The 16,392-nt window shown below is 41.5% G+C and overlaps 7 non-coding genes across 7 annotated transcripts; all 7 read right to left on the reverse strand.

Annotated features, from left to right (window-relative positions):
- Positions 1–5,133: 5,133 nt before the first annotated feature.
- Positions 5,134–5,206, reverse strand: TRNAV-AAC (transfer RNA valine (anticodon AAC)). Its single transcript has one exon. It is a non-coding gene; the product is annotated as a tRNA-Val (tRNA).
- Positions 5,207–6,505: 1,299 nt separating this feature from the next.
- Positions 6,506–6,578, reverse strand: TRNAV-UAC (transfer RNA valine (anticodon UAC)). The gene has a single exon. It is a non-coding gene; the product is annotated as a tRNA-Val (tRNA).
- A 911-nt stretch (positions 6,579–7,489) lies between these two features.
- TRNAV-UAC (transfer RNA valine (anticodon UAC)) lies at positions 7,490–7,562 on the reverse strand. The gene has a single exon. It is a non-coding gene; the product is annotated as a tRNA-Val (tRNA).
- Positions 7,563–10,208: 2,646 nt separating this feature from the next.
- Positions 10,209–10,281, reverse strand: TRNAV-AAC (transfer RNA valine (anticodon AAC)). The gene has a single exon. It is a non-coding gene; the product is annotated as a tRNA-Val (tRNA).
- A 664-nt stretch (positions 10,282–10,945) lies between these two features.
- On the reverse strand, positions 10,946–11,018 carry TRNAV-UAC (transfer RNA valine (anticodon UAC)). Its single transcript has one exon. It is a non-coding gene; the product is annotated as a tRNA-Val (tRNA).
- Positions 11,019–13,412: 2,394 nt separating this feature from the next.
- Positions 13,413–13,485, reverse strand: TRNAV-UAC (transfer RNA valine (anticodon UAC)). The gene has a single exon. It is a non-coding gene; the product is annotated as a tRNA-Val (tRNA).
- A 1,652-nt stretch (positions 13,486–15,137) lies between these two features.
- Positions 15,138–15,210, reverse strand: TRNAV-UAC (transfer RNA valine (anticodon UAC)). The gene has a single exon. It is a non-coding gene; the product is annotated as a tRNA-Val (tRNA).
- Between the last annotated feature and the right edge of the window lie 1,182 nt (positions 15,211–16,392).

Here is a 16,392-nt window from a genome sequence, read left to right on the forward strand (position 1 = left end):
AACGGAGTCGAGGAGCAGTGCTTGCTGATGTCACTGCTACATCTTCGCTTGTTGCGCATGCGAGCCAATCCCCTGTCCATGCTGCCCGCGAACAAGCCTCCTCCGGCCCTGCACCTGCAGTTGCCCACGCAGAAATAACACCATCATCAAGCACGTCCTTGTCCCAGCGCAGCGTTCAGTTATCCATTCAGCAAACCTTTGAACGCAGGCGCAAATACACTGCCAACGCCCCACATGCCACACTTCTAAATGCTAACATTTCGCGACTGCTTGCGCTGGAAATGTTGCCTTTTAGGCTGGTTGAGACAGAAGCATTCCGCGACCTGATGGTGGCAGCTGTCCCACGTTACTCGGTCCCCAGCCGCCACTATTTCTCCCGGTGTGCCGTCCCCGCATTGCATAACCACGTGTCACAAAACATCACACGTGCCCTGAACAACGCTGTTTCACCCAAAGTCCACCTAACCACAGGCACGTGGACAAGTGCATGTGGGCAAGGCCGCTACATCTCGTTGACGTCACACTGGGTTAATATTGTGGAAGCTGGGACCCAGTCTGAGCGAGGGACGGAACACGTCCTTCACACACCAAGTTTTGCAGGCCCTACCTCAGTCAGGGTTTCACCCACACTCTACAGCTCCGGAATGTCATGCTCCTCAGCCTCCTCCTCCTCCTGCGCATCCTCATCCACTTTACCCTCCACACCAGTCCCAAGCTGTAAGTGTCGCGGGCGGAAGAGGGGACACTGCGCTCTCCCACTGCTCAGGTCCGGCTGCCGCTGCTCTACGGCTGCTGCTGCTCGGTGGCTCGAGCGATGGCCGGATCCCGGTGGCTTGAGCGGCGCTCCTCGCCCGTGATTGAAAAGGGGTGGTTTGGGTTTTGGGGATATTGTCCGTGACGCCACCCACGGTTGTGGTGATTGTGTGGACACCACCGCTGCTCTGGACGTGGATCCCGGGAGCCTGTGACAGGGAGCAGCTTTGTTGTTATTTCTCCCCTCCGTGGGTAGGGGGGTTGGTTGTCCCGGGGCCCGGTGATGGGGTAGAGATAAATGACAGGCGGGTTGCGGGGCCTGATGAGGTGAAGGGTCGCAGGGGCAGCGCTGTGCCGCACGGCACGGAGGTACTCACTCAGCCCAATGATGATGACACAGTTCACGGTAAAACAAATGGCTGGATGGACGGGTCCCTCGGACGGCTGCGGTTGTTCCTCCCTGCAGGTTAGTGATGACTGTCTCTCCCTGCACCTAAGTTCAGTGTTGGTAGTGATGGTTTCCCACCGGTAACCCGCTCCCCGACCTGGATATGGGCTGGAGGAGCCCCTTTTGCCCACAGGCGCTGGCCCTGGGAGACGGTTGCCCTTGGCGGTGGCGGTGTCTCCCCTTCACGGTTGGACGGTTGCCTTCTATCGTGACTTGGCTGTTTGGAAACCCTGAGGTCCCCTTCACTAACGGATTTGGCAAATTCACGGCGACACCAAGCCTTGCCGGGATCCGAAAGGCCCCTGCCAATGGTGCTGTCTTCTCTTTGTATACCGGTCCGGTACGGCCGGGTCACCACCCATCCACGGTCCTTACGGCAGACTCCAATCGGCCTCCACTGCAGACGGTCACCACATCCTGCCAACCTTGCTGTCCTGTCCGGGCCACACACCCGGACCAACTTCAGGCTCTTTGCTGTCACTTTTCTCCTCTCTACTACTTTCCTCCTTCCACTTCCTTAGCTTAACTCTCACTGCCTGTGTTTTCCCTCCTCCTTGGTGGGTGGAGACCAACCGCTTGGCTCCACCCCCTGGTGTGGACAACAGCCCCTGGGGAAGGCAACAAGGATTTGGTGTTTTGACTATGATATGCCTGCAGGGAGTGTGGGGTGTGTAAGTGTTGTGCTCTGTGGCCCCTGGCTTGTCCAGGGCGACACAGAAGCACTGCAGCACTGCCTCGGCGAAGCGGCAACAGGCTGTGCTGAAGCTAATCTGCATAGGTGACAAACCCCACAATGCAGAAGAGGTGTGGACAGCTCTGAAACAGCAGGAAAATCACTGGCTCACACCTCTGAACCTAAAGCCAGGAAAGGTTGTGTGTGACAATGGCCGGAACCTGGTGGCGGCTTTGAGGCGAGGCCAGCTGACACATGTTCCATGCGTGGCCCATGTGCTCAACCTCGTGGTTCAGCGGTTTCTAAAGTCATACCCAGAGCTGTCTGATCTGCTGGTAAACGTTCGCCGCCTGTCTGCACATTTTCGAAAGTCACCTACTGCTTCAGCCGGCCTTGCCGGCTTTCAGCGCCATTTGCATCTTCCGGCTCACAGACTGGTGTGTGATGTCCCCACGTGTTGGAATTCAACTCTGCACATGTTGGTCATGATATGTGAGCAGAAGAGGGCAGTTGTTGAGTACCTGCATCACCTAAGCCGTCGGGAAATGGGTCAAACTCCACACATAACACCTGAGGAGTGGAGATGGATGTCCGACCTATGTACCATCCGCCAAAAGTTTGAGGACTCCACCAAGATGGTGAGCGGCGATGATGACATTATTAGCGTCACCATACCGCTTCTCTGCCTTCTAAAATGGTCTCTGCTCAAAAAACAACCATGATGCATTGCAGGCGGAGCGCGATGAGTTTGAGCAAGAAACAGTAGTGGGTGTGGGTGATAACACACAGCCCAGCCTCGTCTCATCACAACGTGCAGTGGAGGACTATGACGAGGAGGAGGATGAAGACATGGAGCAACTCTCTGGCCAAATTGAGGATATGACATGCAGTCATATCCTCGGTTCAGCGTGGCTGGCCAGAGGACAGGGTAGATGAGGAGGAGGAGGAGGAGGACAGCATGTTCAGTCATCGTGTTGGTCAGGATACTGAAGTGATGGCTGTTAAGAGTCTGGCACACATTGCTGACTTTATGGTAAGCTGCCTGTCTCGTGACCCTCGTGTTAAGAACATCTTTGCCGACAATCATTACTGGTTGGTAACACTGTTAGACCCACGCTAAAATGAGAACTTTATGTCTCTTATTCCCGAGGCGAAGAGGTCTGGCAAAATGCAGCAGTTCCAGAAGGCCATAGTCACGGAAGTAGGCAAAGCATTACCCTCACAAAACGCTAGCAGCATAGGTCAGGAATCAGTGGACAACCAAGCCGTACAGCCGAGAGGGGCACAAGTCCAATCCGCCAGAGGTAGGGGAACAGTCTTTAAGATGTGGGACAGTTTTCTCAGGCCCTCACATACCACAGCCCCTGAGGTGCGGGGTAGTGCCACAAAAAATCCTAAGTTTGCCCAGATGCTCAAGGAGTACCTTGCAGATCAAACAACTGTACTCCGACATTCCTCTGTGCCTTACAATTAATGGGTATCCAAGCTGGACACGTGGCATGAGTTGGCTCTCTACGCCTTGGAAGTCCTGGCCTGCCCTGCCGCTAGCGTTTTGTCAGAGCTTGTTTTTAGTGCCGCAGGTGGAATCATTACAGATAAACGCACCTGCCTGTCAACTGTAAATGCTGACAGGCTGACTCTGATCAAGATGAACAAGGGTTGGATTGGGCCAGACTTCACCACACCACCAGCAAATGACAGCGAAATTTAAAGTTTGTAACGGGAATTTGCCATGTACCTCCACTCACCCATGGTAACACACTTCTGGACTTTGGCTAATCGCTGGACTGCTCCTCCTTCTCCTCATGCGCCATCATGATGACCGTTACAATAGTTAGGCCGTTGTTTCAGGTATACCCCCAGTGGTAAATTTTTTCGACCATTCTTTCAAAATGGGCATTACAACGACAGGAAACCCGCTCCTTTGCAATGGGAACAATGTTTTGAGGCCCTTATGCACATCTCTATCCAGGGACAATGTGGAGCCTCCAAATTTTTGGCTGCCCTGCCTAAGGGCTATACTACAATAGACCCACTGCCTTACAATGGGCACTTCAGGTTTACAGGCCATCATGCACGTCTATCCAGGGACAATATGGAGCCTGACACTTCCACCTACTGCCACACACGTGCGGTTTTTAAATGCAAGCACGGACGCACTAAGAACCTAACAGGTTTTCAGGAGCGACAATTACTGAGAAGTCTGACACTATCAGCCACTGCTGACTGACGTGTATTATTCACTAGACTTGTGCGTTATATAATAGTTTGTGCAAAACGTGCACCTGTACGCTGCCACCGACAGACACACACGTGCTGTTTTTAAATGCAAGCACGGACGCAATAAGAACCTAACAGGTTTTTAGGAGCGACAATTACTGAGAAGTCTGACACTATCTGGACTGTTTTAGACTGTGTACACCAGCCCCAGATATGATGAAGGCTGGTATACGGTCACCACTAAGAATGGCTATATACCCTGCCTGCCTGCCTGCCTGTATACTGCTACAATAGTCCTGACAAGGACTCTTCTGGTCACTAGCCTGTATTCCGACCTGGCTATACCCTGCCTGTATATAGCAACAATAGTCCTGAGAAGGACTCTGCTACTGTACTCCGACCTGGCTATACCCTGCCTGCCTGTATACAACTAGAATAGTCCTGAGAAGGACTTCTGGTCACACTGTTTGCAGCCCTGCTCCGGAACTAACTATAAAGGGCCGCAAACCTTTCCCTGAAGCATCGACACGCTCCCTGCACTGACTGTCTGGATAGCTGTGAGCAGAGCACAGCGCGCCGGCCGGTACAAAGGCTCGGTCACGCTGTGCAGGCCGGCCAATCACTGCAATTCCACAACTAACAGGGCTGTGGCATTGCAGTGGTCTGCCAGCTAATCCCTGCATGAGGGCTGGCTCTCAAAAGAGCGCCAACATGCAGGGATGAAGACCACGAGTACAGCACGAGTATCGCGAGATTACTCGGTCCCCGCCGAGCAGCCCGAGTACAGTGATACTCGTGCGAGTACCGAGTAGTAACAAGCATGCTCGCTCATCAATAGTGATGACCACTCCACTATGAAACCTGTGAAATCCTGTAAAGTAATGGCATTTAGAGACGAGTTTTGACAGCCAGGTGAAAAAAAAAAATAATTTGTAGTTCTGTTTGTGATGGAAGTAAAAACATACCGTCATTTGGCAACAATGCCAGAACTTCATATATTGTAGCTGGATAGCGTATTATTTCAACACTAAGAACAGATTGGTTTCACTGGGGATTGAACCCAGGACCTTCTGCGTGTTAAGCAGACGTGATGACCACTACACTATGAAACCTGACAAAAAGTTACTGTGTATTGGCTAGCAGAGCAGAATTGTGTCTGACGGGGCCTTTTTATTGCTGAAGGAAAGTATTTTTGATTAATGAAACATTTACAATTATTATTACATATTTTACCAGTTTTATTCCTAGAAAGGGATTTTGCTTAAAAGGAAGTTTACATTGAATGTGTTACTTTTTTCCACATAGTTTAGTTGTTTGCTTTTGTATTTAAAGGAACTATATATTTTGAAACAAACAGGATTTTTATAATATGGGATTATGTTTTCTGCTAAAATGGTCAATAAAAAAGAAACCCAAAATCGTAGTTCTCTTGGTGAGGGAAGCCAAAATAAATTATCAGTTGGCAACAAAACCAAGCATTTCATATACTACAGGTTGATAGCAAATTACTTCAACAGCGAAAACAGCTTGTTTTTCCTGGGGATTGAACCCAGGACCTTCTGCGTGTGAAGTAGACGTGATGACCACTCCACTATGAAACCTGTGAAATCCTGCAAAGTAATGGCATTTAGAGATGAGTTTTGACCGCCAGGGGAAAAAAATAAAATAATTTGTAGTTCTGTTTGTGATGGAAGCCAAAACATACCATCATCCGGCAACAATGCGGAGAACTTCATATAGTGTAGTTGGATAGCGTATTATTCCAACACTAAGAACAGATAGGTTTCACTGGGGATTGAACTTAGGACCTTCTGCGTGTTAAGCAGACGTGATGACCACTACACTATGAAACCTGACGAAAAGTTACAGTGTATTGGCTAACAGAGCAGAATTGTGACTGACGAGGCCTTTTTATTGCTGAAGGAAAGTATTTTTGGTTAATGAAACATTTACAATTATTATTACATATTTTACCAGTTTTATTCCTACAAAGGGATTTTGCTTAAATTGAAGTTTATATTGAATGTGTTACTTTTTTCTCCATAGTTTGGTCTTTTGCTTTTGTATTTATGGGAACTATATATTTTGAAACAAATAGGATTTTTATAATATGGGATTATGTTTTTAACCAAAAAAGTATTTTTGGTTAATGAAACATTTACAATTATTATTACATATTTTACCAGTTTTATTCCTACAAAGGGATTTAGCTTAAATCCACTACACTATGAAACCTTTGAAATCCTGCAAAGTAATGGCAATTAGAGACGAGTTTTGACCGCCAGGGGAAAAAAAACAAATTCGTAGCTCTGTTGGTGATGGAAGCTAAAACATCCCGTTATTCGGCAATAAAGCCAAGAACTTTATATACTGCAGGTTGATAGGGGATTATTTCAACACCAAGAACACATGGGTTTCACTGGGGATTGAACCCAGGACCTTCTGCGTGTAAAGCAGACATGATTTCCACTACACTATGAAACCTTAGAAAGCCTGCAAAGTAATGGCAATTAGAGACGAGTTTTGACTGCCAGGGAAAAAAAAATAATTTGTAGTTTTGTTTGTGATGGAAGCCAAAACATCCAGTCATTCGGCAACAAAGCCGAGAACTTCAAATATTGTAGTTGGATAGCGTATTATTTCAACACTAAGAACAGATTTGTTTCACTGGGGATTGAACTCAGGACCTTCTGCGTGTTAAGCAGACGTGTGACCACTACACTATGAAACCTGACAAAAAGTTACTGTGTATTGGCTAGCAGAGCAGAATTGTGACTGACGGGGCCGTTTTATTGCTGAAGGAAAGTATTTTTAGTTAATGAAACATTTACAATTATTATTACATATTTTACCAGTTTTATTGCTACAAAGGGATTTTGCTTAAATTGAAGTTTATATTGAATGTGTTACTTTTTTCTCCATAGTTTGGTCTTTTGCTTTTGTATATATGGGAACTATATAATTTGAAACAAGTAGGATTTTTATAATATGGGATTATGTTTTCTGCTAAAATGGTCAAAAAAAAAGAAACCCAAAATCGTAGTTCTCTTTGTGAAGGAAGCCAAAATGTATTGTCATTTGGCAACGAAACCAAGAATTTCACATATTACAAGTCGATAGGAAATTACTTCAACACCAAAAACCGATTGGTTACACTGGGGATTGAACACAGGACCTTCTGCGTGTGAAGCAGACGTGATGACCACTCCAGTATGAAACCTTTGAAATCCTGCAAAGTAATGGCAATTAGAGACGAGTTTTGACCGCCAGGGGAAAAAAACAAATTCGTAGCTCTGTTGGTGATGGAAGCTAAAACATCCCGTTATTCGGCAACAAAGCCAAGAACTTTATATACTGCAGGTTGATAGGGGATTATTTCAACACCAAGAACACATGGGTTTCACTGGGGCTTGAACCCAGGACCTTCTGCGTGTAAAGCAGACGTGATTTCCACTACACTATGAAACCTTAGAAAACCTTCAAAGTAATGGCAATTAGAGACGAGTTTTGACTGCCAGGGAAAAAAAAAACAAATTCGTAGCTCTGTTGGGGATGGAAGCCAAAACATCCCATCATTCGGCAACAAAGCCAAGAACTTCATATATTGTAGTTTAATTGAGTATGATTTCAACACCAAGAACAGTTTGGTTTTACTGGGGATTGAACGGAGGACCTTCTGCGTGTTAAGCAGACGTGATGACCACTACTCTATGAAACCTGATGGAAAGTTACTGTGTATTGGCTAGCAGAGCAGAATTGTGACTGACGGGGCCTTTTTATTGCTGAAGGAAAGTATTTTTGGTTAATGAAACATTTACAATTTTTATTACATATTTTACCAGTTTTATTCCTACAAAGGGATTTTGCTTAAAAGGAAGTTTACATTGAATGTGTTACTTTTTTCCACATAGTTTAGTTGTTTGCTTTTGTATTTAAAGGAACTATATATTTTGAAATAAACAGGATTTTGATAATATGGGATTATGTTTTCTGCTAAAATGGTCAATAAAAAAGAAACCCAAAATCGTAGTTCTCTTGGTGAGGGAAGCCAAAATAAATTATCAGTTGGCAACAAAACCAAGCATTTCATATACTACAGGTTGATAGCAAATTACTTCAACAGCGAAAACAGCTTGTTTTTCCTGGGGATCGAACCCAGGACCTTCTGCGTGTGAAGTAGACGTGATGACCACTCCACTATGAAACCTGTGAAATCCTGCAAAGTAATGGCAGTTAGAGATGAGTTTTGACCGCCAGTGGAAAAAAAAAATAATTTGTAGTTCTGTTTATGATGGAAGCCAAAACATACCATCATTCGGCAACAATGCCAAGAACTTCATATATTGTAGTTGGATAACAAATTATTTCAACACAAAGAACAGATTGGTTTCACTGGGGATTGAACCCAGGACTTTCTGCGTGTTAAGCAGACGTGATGACCACTACATTATGGAACCTGACGAAAAGTTACTGTGTATTTACTAGCAGAGCAGAATTGTGACTGACGGGGCCTTTTTATTGCTGAAGGAAAGTATTGTTGGTTAATGAAACATTTACAATTATTATTACATATTTTACCAGTTTTATTCCTACAAAGGGATTTTGCTTAAATTGAAGTTTATATTGAATGTGTTACTTTTTTCTCCATAGTTTGGTCTTTTGCTTTTGTATTTATGGGAACTATATAATTTGAAACAAATAGGATTTTTATAATATGGGATTATGTTTTCTGCTAAAATGGTCAATAAAAAAGAAACCCAAAATCGTAGTTCTCTTTGTGATGGAAGCCAAAATGTATTGTCATTTGGCAACGAAACCAAGAATTTCACATATTTCAAGTCGACAGGAAATTACTTCAACACCAAAAACAGATTGGTTTCACTGGGGATTGAACCCAGGACCTTCTGCGTGTGAAGCAGACGTGATGACCACTACACTATGGAACCTTTGAAATCCTGCAAAGTAATGGCAATTAGAGACGAGTTTTGACCGCCACGGGAAAAAAAACAAATTCGTAGCTCTGTTGGTGATGGAAGCTAAAACATCCCGTTATTCGGCAACAAAGCCAAGAACTTTATATACTGCAGGTTGATAGGGGATTATTTCAACACCAAGAACACATAGGTTTCACTGGCGATTGAACCCAGGACCTTCTGCGTGTAAAGCAGACGTGATTTCCACTACACTATGAAACCTTTGAAAGCCTGCAAAGTAATGGCAATTAGAGACGAGTTTTGACCGCCAGGGAAAAAAAAAACAAATTCGTAGCTCTGTTGGGGATGGAAGCCAAAACATCCCATCATTCGGCAACAAAGCCAAGAACTTCATATATTGTAGTTTTATTGAGTATTATTTCAACACCAAGAACAGATTGGTTTTACTAGCGATTGAACGCAGGACCTTCTGCGTGTTAAGCAGACGTGATGACCACTACTCTATGAAACCTGATGAAAAGTTACTGTGTATTGGCTAGCAGAGCAGAATTGTGACTGACGGGGCCTTTTTATTGCTGAAGGAAAGTATTTTTGGTTAATGAAACATTTACAATTTTTATTACATATTTTACCAGTTTTATTCCTACAAAGGGATTTTGCTTAAAAGGAAGTTTACATTGAATGTGTTACTTTTTTCAACATAGATTAGTTGTTTGCTTTTGTATTTAAAGGAACTATATATTTTGAAACAAACAGGATTTTTTTAATATGGGATTATGTTTTCTGTTAAAATGGTCAATAAAAAAGAAACCCAAAATTGTAGTTCTCTTGGTGAGGGAAGCCAAAATATATTATCAGTTGGCAACAAAACAAAAAATTTCATATAATACAGATTGATAGCAAATTACTTCAACAGCGAAAACGGCTTGTTTTTACTGGAGATTGAACCCAGGACCTTCTGCGTGTGAAGTAGACGTGATGACCACTCCACTATGAAACCTATGAAATCCTGCAAAGTAATGGCACATAGAGACGAGTTTTGACCGACAGGGGAAAAAAAATAAAATAATTTGTAGTTCTGTTTGTGATGGAAGCCAAAACATACCATCATTCGGCAACAATGCCGAGAACTTCATATAGTGTAGTTGGATAGCGTATTATTTCAACACTAAGAACAGATTGGTTTCACTGGGGATTGAACCCAGGACCTTCTGCGTGTTAAGCAGACGTGATGACCACTACACTATGAAACCTGACAAAAAGTTACTGTGTATTGGCTAACAGAGCAGAATTGTGACTGACGAGGCCTTTTTATTGCTGAAGGAAAGTATTTTTGGTTAATGAAACATTTACAATTATTATTACATATTTTACCAGTTTTATTCCTACAAAGGGATTTTGCTTAAATTGAAGTTTATATTGAATGTGTTACTTTTTTCTCCATAGTTTGGTCTTTTGCTTTTGTATATATGGGAACTATATAATTTGAAACAAGTAGGATTTTTATAATATGGGATTATGTTTTCTGCTAAAATGGTCAATAAAAAAGAAACCCAAAATCGTAGTTCTCTTTGTGAAGGAAGCCAAAATGTATTGTCATTTGGCAACGAAACCAAGAATTTCACATATTACAAGTCGATAGGAAATTACTTCAACACCAAAAACCGATTGGTTACACTGGGGATTGAACACAGGACCTTCTGCGTGTGAAGCAGACGTGATGACCACTCCACTATGAAACCTTTGAAATCCTGCAAAGTAATGGCAATTAGAGACGAGTTTTGACCGCCAGGGGAAAAAAACAAATTCGTAGCTCTGTTGGTGATGGAAGCTAAAACATCCCGTTATTCGGCAACAAAGCCAAGAACTTTATATACTGCAGGTTGATAGGGGATTATTTCAACACCAAGAACACATGGGTTTCACTGGGGCTTGAACCCAGGACCTTCTGCGTGTAAAGCAGACGTGATTTCCACTACACTATGAAACCTTACAAAGCCTGCAAAGTAATGGCAATTAGAGACGAGTTTTGACTGCCAGGGAAAAAAAAAAACAAATTCGTAGCTCTGTTGGGGATGGAAGCCAAAACATCCCATCATTCGGCAACAAAGCCAAGAACTTCATATATTGTAGTTTAATTGAGTATTATTTCAACACCAAGAACAGTTTGGTTTTACTGGGGATTGAACGGAGGACCTTCTGCGTGTTAAGCAGACGTGATGACCACTACTCTATGAAACCTGATGGAAAGTTACTGTGTATTGGCTAGCAGAGCAGAATTGTGACTGACGGGGCCTTTTTATTGCTGAAGGAAAGTATTTTTGGTTAATGAAACATTTACAATTTTTATTACATATTTTACCAGTTTTATTCCTACAAAGGGATTTTGCTTAAAAGGAAGTTTACATTGAATGTGTTACTTTTTTCCACATAGTTTAGTTGTTTGCTTTTGTATTTAAAGGAACTATATATTTTGAAACAAACAGGATTTTTATAATATGGGATTATGTTTTCTGCTAAAATGGTCAATAAAAAAGAAACCCAAAATCGTAGTTCTCTTGGTGATAAAAGCCAAAATATATTATCAGTTGGCAACAAAACAAAGAATTTCATATGTTACAGGTTGATAGCAAATTACTTCAACAGCGAAAACGGCTTGTTTTTACTGGGGATTGAACCCAGGACCTTCTGCGTGTGAAGTAGACGTGATGACGACTCCACTATGAAACCTGTGAAATCCTGCAAAGTAATGGCATTTAGAGACGAGTTTTGACCGCCAGGGGAAAAAAAAAACAAATTCGTAGCTCTGTTGGTGCTGGAAGCTAAAACATCCCGTTATTCGGCAACAAAGCCAAGAACTTCATAGATTGTAGATTAATTGAGTATTATTTCAACACCAAGAACAGATTGGTTTTACTGGGGATTGAACGCAGGACCGTCTGCGTGTTAAGCAGACGTGATGACCACTACTCTATGAAACTTGATGGAAAGTTACTGTGTATTGGCTAGCAGAGCAGAATTGTGACTGACGGGGCCTTTTTATTGCTGAAGGAAAGTATTTTTTGTTAATGAAACATTTACAATTTTTATTACATATTTTACCAGTTTTATTCCTACAAAGGGATTTTGCTTAAAAGGAAGTTTACATTGAATGTGTTACTTTTTTCCACATAGTTTACTTGTTTGCTTTTGTATTTAAAGGAACTATATATTTGGAAACAAACAGGATTTTTATAATATGGGATATGTTTTCTGCTAAAATGGTCAATAAAAAAGAAACCCAAAATCGTAGTTCTCTTGGTGAGGGAAGCCAAAATATATTATCAGTTGGCAACAAAACAAAGAATTTCATATGTTACAGGTTGATTGCAAATTACTTCAACAGCGAAAACGGCTTGTTTTTACTGGGGATTGAACCCAGGACCTTCTGCGTGTGAAGTAGACGTGATGACGACTCCACTATGAAACCTGTGAAATCCTGCAAAGTAATGGCATTTAGAGACGAGTTTTGACCGCCAGGGGAAAAAAAAAAATAATTTGTAGTTCTGTTTGTGATGGAAGCCAAAACATCCCGTCATTCGGCAACAAAGCTGAGAACTTCATATATTGTAGTTGGATAGCGTTTTATTTCAACACTAAGAACAGAATGGATTCACTGGGGATTGAACCCAGAACTTTCTGCGTGTTAAGCAGACGTGATGACCACTACACTATGAAACCTGACGAATAGTTACTGTGCATTGGCTAGCAGAGCAGAATTGTGACTGACGGGGCCTTTTTATTGCTGAAGGAAAGTATTTTTGGTTAATGAAACATTTACAATTATTATTAAATATTTTACCAGTTTTATTCCTACAAAGGGATTTTGCTTAAATTGAAGTTTATATTGAATGTGTTACTTTTTTCTCCATAGTTTGGTCTTTTGCTTTTGTATTTATGGGCACTATATATTTTGAAACAAATAGGATTTTTATAATATGGGATTATGTTTTCTGCTAAAATGGTCAATAAAAAAGAAACCCAAAATCGTAGTTCTCTTTGTGATGGAAGCCAAAATGTATTGTCATTTGGCAACGAAACCAAGAATTTCACATATTACAAGTCGATAGGAAATTACTTCAACACCAAAAACAGATTGGTTTCACTGGGGATTGAACCCAGGACCTTCTGCGTGGAAGCAGATGTGATGACCACTACACTATGAAACCTTTGAAATCCTGCAAAGTAATGGCAATTAGAGATGAGTTTTGACCGCCAGTGGAAAAAAAACAAATTCGTAGCTCTGTTGGTGATGGAAGCTAAAACATCCCGTTATTCAGCAACAAAGCCAAGAACTTTATATACTGCAGGTTGATAGGAGATTATTTCAAGACCAAGAACACATGGGTTTCACTGGGGATTGAACCCAGGTCCTTCTGCGTGTAAAGCAGACGTGATTTCCACTACACTATGAAACCTTTGAAAGCCTGCAAAGTAATGGCAATTAGAGACGAGTTTTGACCGCCAGGGAAAAAAAAAACAAATTCGTAGCTCTGTTGGGGATGGAAGCCAAAACATCCCATCATTCGGCAACAAAGCCAAGAACTTCATATATTGTAGTTTAATTGAGTTTTATTTCAACACCAAGAACAGATTGGTTTTACTGGGGATTGAACGCAGGACCTTCTGCGTGTTAAGCAGACGTGATGACCACTACTCTATGAAACCTGATGGAAAGTTACTGTGTATTGGCTAGCAGAGCAGAATTGTGACTGACGGGGCCTTTTTATTGCTGAAGGAAAGTATTTTTGGTTAATGAAACATTTACAATTTTTATTACATATTTTACCAGTTTTATTCCTACAAAGGGATTTTGCTTAAAAGGAAGTTTACATTGAATGTGTTACTTTTTTCCACATAGTTTAGTTGTTTGCTTTTGTATTTAAAGGAACTATATATTTGGAAACAAACAGGATTTTTATAATATGGGAATATGTTTTCTGCTAAAATGGTCAATAAAAAAGAAACCCAAAATCGTAGTTCTCTTGGTGAGGGAAGCCAAAATATATTATCAGTTGGCAACAAAACCAAGAATTTCATATATTACAGGTTGATAGCAAATGACTTCAACAGCGAAAACGGCTTGTTTTTACTGGGTATTGAACCCAGCACCTTCTGCGTGTGAAGTAGACGTGATGACCACACCACTATGAAACCTGTGAAATCCTGCAAAGTAATGGCATTTAGAGACGAGTTTTGACCGCCAGGGGAAAAAAAAAATAAAATTTGTAGTTCTGTTTGTGATGGAAGCCAAAGCATACCGTCATTCGGCAACAATGCCGAGAACTTCATACATTGTAGTTGGATAGCGTATTATTTCAACACTAAGAACAGATTGGTTTCACTGGGGATTGAACACAGGACTTTCTGCGTGTTAAGCAGACGTGATGACCACTACACTATGAAACCTGACGAAATTTACTGTGTATTCGCTAGCAGAGCAGAATTGTAACTGACGGGGCCTTTTTATTGCTGAAGGAAACTATTTTTGGTTAATGAAACATTTACAATTATTACATATTTTACCAGTTTTATTCCTACAAAAGGATTTTGCTTAAACTGAAGTTTATATTGAATGTGTTACTTTTTTCTCCATAGTTTGGTCTTTTGCTTTTGTATTTATGGGAACTATATATTTTGAAACAAATAGGATTTTTATAATATGGGATTATGTTTTCTGCTAAAATGGTCAATAAAAAAGAAACCCAAAATCGTAGTTCTCTTTGTGATGGAAGCCAAAATGTATTGTCATTTGGCAACGAAACCAAGAATTTCACATATTACAAGTCGATAGGAAATTACTTCAACACCAAAAACAGACTAGTTTCACTGGGGATTGAACCCAGGATCTTCTGCGTGTGAAGCAGACGTGATGACCACTACACTATGAAACCTTTGAAATCCTGCAAAGTAATGGCAATTAGAGTCGAGTTTTGACCGCCAGGGGAAAAAAAACAAATTCGTAGCTCTGTTGGTGATGGAAGCTAAAACATCCCGTTATTCGGCAACAAAGCCAAGAACTTTATATACTGCAGGTTGATAGGGGATTATTTCAACACCAAGAACACATGGGTTTCACTGGGGATTGAACCCAGAACCTTCTGCGTGTAAAGCAGACGTGATTTCCACTACACTATGAAACCTTTGAAAGCCTGCAAAGTAATGGCAATTAGAGACGAGTTTTGACCGCCAGGGAAAAAAAAAACAAATTCGTAGCTCTGTTGGGGATGGAAGCCAAAACATCCCATCATTCGGCAACAAAGCCAAGAACTTCATATATTGTAGTTTAATTGAGTATTATTTCAACACCAAGAACAGATTGGTTTTACTGGGGATTGAACGCAGGACCTTCTGCGTGTTAAACAGACATGATGACCACTACTCTATGAAACCTGATGGAAAGTTACTGTGTATTGGCTAGCAGAGCAGAATTGTGACTGACGGGGCCTTTTTATTGCTGAAGGAAAGTATTTTTGGTTAATGAAACATTTACAATTTTTATTACATATTTTACCAGTTTTATTCCTACAAAGGGATTTTGCTTAAAAGGAAGTTTACATTGAATGTGTTACTTTTTTCCACATAGTTTAGTTGTTTGCTTTTGTATTTAAAGGAACTATATATTTGGAAACAAACAGGATTTTTATAATATGGGATTATGTTTTCTGCTAAAATGGTCAATAAAAAAGAAACCCAAAATCGTAGTTCTCTTGGTGAGGGAAGCCAAAATATATTATCAGTTGGCAACAAAACCAAGAATTTCATATATTACAGGTTGATAGCAAATTACTTCAACAGCGAAAACGGCTTGTTTTTACTGGGTATTGAACCCAGGACCTTCTGCGTGTGAAGTAGACGTGATGACCACTCCACTATGAAACCTGTGAAATCCTGCAAAGTAATAGCATTTAGAGACGAGTTTTGACCGCCAGGGGAAAAAAAAAAATAAAATTTGTAGTTCTGTTTGTGATGGAAGCCAAAACATACCGTCATTCGGCAACAATGCCGAGAACTTCATATATTGTAGTTGGATAGCGTATTATTTCAACACTAAGAACAGATTGGTTTCACTGGGGATTGAACCCAGGACTTTCTGCGTGTTAACAAGACGTGATGACCACTACACTATGAAACCTGACGAAAAGTTACTGTGTATTCGCTAGCAGAGCAGAATTGTGACTGACGGGGCCTTTTTATTGCTGAAGGAAAGTATTTTTGGTTAATGAAACATTTACAATTATTATTACATATTTTACCAGTTTTATTCCTACAAAGGGATTTTGCTTAAATTGAAGTTTATATTGAATGTGTTACTTTTTTCTCCA

This window comes from Anomaloglossus baeobatrachus, chromosome 2 (assembly GCF_048569485.1).
Source record: "Anomaloglossus baeobatrachus isolate aAnoBae1 chromosome 2, aAnoBae1.hap1, whole genome shotgun sequence".
Taxonomy (NCBI): Eukaryota; Metazoa; Chordata; class Amphibia; order Anura; family Aromobatidae; genus Anomaloglossus; species Anomaloglossus baeobatrachus.